Source organism: Monopterus albus, unplaced genomic scaffold (assembly GCF_001952655.1).
Source record: "Monopterus albus unplaced genomic scaffold, M_albus_1.0 scaffold355.1, whole genome shotgun sequence".
NCBI classification, from domain to species: Eukaryota; Metazoa; Chordata; class Actinopteri; order Synbranchiformes; family Synbranchidae; genus Monopterus; species Monopterus albus.
Genome location: NW_018128235.1, coordinates 190,141 through 192,242, shown reverse-complemented (window position 1 = coordinate 192,242; position 2,102 = coordinate 190,141). Strand labels below are relative to the sequence as shown.

General features: G+C 42.5%; 1 long non-coding RNA gene across 1 annotated transcript in view; it reads left to right on the top strand.

Moving 5' to 3' along the window:
- Nucleotides 1-825: 825 nt before the first annotated feature.
- LOC109974983 (uncharacterized) overlaps nt 826-2,102 on the top strand; it is a 4,666-nt gene continuing 3,389 nt past the window's right edge. Inside the window, exon 1 of the long non-coding RNA XR_002277063.1 lies at nt 826-1,261. This is a non-coding gene — a long non-coding RNA (uncharacterized LOC109974983). The remainder of the gene's footprint in view (nt 1,262-2,102) is intronic.

Genomic DNA, 2,102 nt, shown 5'->3' with positions numbered 1-2,102 from the left:
TGTTCACTTTTAAATATGTAGTTTCATATGCTGATGCAGGAGCAAATGTTTGTCATTATATCTATCATTTTCTGGGTCTCGTTTTCACCCCAGCATTTCTGCCTCACCCAGTGCTGCTGGATGTGGGGGCCCCTCTGAGCCAAGGAATCAGCCCCTCCTGATGTGGAGATGAAGGGAGCAGAGTGATGGAGATGAAGAGTTGTGGACACCAGCTGCTCCGGTTGATTTGACGTCACTAACATCATCAGACTCTAAAACACACCACTCACACTGGTGCATCTTCTTCTTTGTCTGTCCATTTACAGACTCTCCACCTCCTCTTCTTCTTCTGCACACGTCTCTGCTTCCCGTCCAGACAAAACTGGATTAAGGCTTTTGTGGATATTTTAAAAATCAAATTAGCAGCTAAAAGTGTGCAACATTTTTTAACAGCTCTGATTTATGGTGCCATATTATAAAATTTGATCTCCAGTCTCTGAAACCAGACTCCACAGAGGAAAGTGGTAGCATAGCTGTACTGGATATATTCATATAAATAATGAATACACAGTATAACTGATAATAAATCTATACTTCCCGTCACAGTATTCCTCTGCAGCACGTCAATGTGGAGTTACTGTAAAAATGGTGCAGCATCGCCACCTGCTGGTCAAACCAACCTGGTTCCCTGAAGGCAGGGGCTGCAGCATCTCCCAACAAGGCCCCATATGTCATCCTACTGCTGGGGGCTAAATCAGAATCATTCGTATGTCTGGGAGTTCTAAATTTGTTTGGAGAATATGAACAAATTCAAGTAAGAAAATACTGATAAAGCCCAGATTTGTGTATGCACTGTTTGTACACGAGGTCCATTGTTTCTTTTAACAGACTATGTCCAGAAACCAGTATTTTATCAGTGTTCTACTGCCCCAGTGCTAAACACGTGAATGGAGCCAAACTGGGTCACTGTGGGTCTAAATAACATCTGTTAAGGCTGTCACTGATGTCCACAGGCATTAATGCAGAGACTGACCCTGTGACCCGATGTGACCAGATGAATGCAACTGAAGAGTGTACATCAAAATAGTCAGACTTTTAATTGACAAACGCAGAAGCTGCTATATTCAAAGTGCACATTCACACAGGACCTTTGTTTTCTTCACAGGATACATCTGGGGATGATGTGCAGTGTCTGCTGCAGCAGGTCCATGAGTCCAGACCTCAGACCGACAGAGTGGCTCACAAGAGTTTGAGGTGGATGTGGTGATTCCAGAGCGACCAGGTAAGAACATTTCCTGTTTTCAGCCTGTATGTTCTGAGGGTCTTTCCTTGTGTGGGGCGAGGAGGACACACTTGCCTTTGTGAAATACAGTGCACATCCCAGAGTCCCAGAGAATGTGATGCTTCTGGACCAGCTGTAAGAGAGGGCAGCAGCTCACTGGCTCAGTGTGCACACCATCTGTGCTCAACACCCAGGTCACTCTTCCTGCTGGCACTAATTCAAAGTGGAGTCCAGATTTGTTACTAGTCTACTTGTATGTTTGGCTCAGTGAGTTTCATTTTGTGTTGTTGGTCAGTGTTGTCCCAGTTTTTCACCACACAAGCAAAGCATGCATATTTGTTTCTGTCACTCTGGGAGAATCAAGAGGAACATGACCAGTCATTTCGACTTGGTCAGTTCCCCAATAATATGAAAATAGCAAAGGTTATTCCATTGTATAAATCTGGAGATAAGCACAACTTCACAAATTATAGACCGGTTTCTCTGTTGTCACAGTTTTCAAAAATCTTGGAAAAACTATTTAATAACAGATTAGACACATTTATTGATAGACATAAAATCCTCTCTGATTGCCAAAATGGTTTTAGGTCGAACCGATCGACATCCCTGGCCATTACTGAGCTAATGGAGGACATAACAAGTGCTATGGATGAGAGGAAATACACGATGGGAATATTTATTGACCTAAAAAAAAGCATTTGACACAATCAATCATGAGTTATTAATGGAAAATATAGAAAAAATATGGGATCAGGGAATTGGTTTTGAATTGGATTAGAAGTTATTTGACACAGAGGCGTCAATTTGTGAAGTTGGGTGAATACCAATCGAGTGAGCTGGA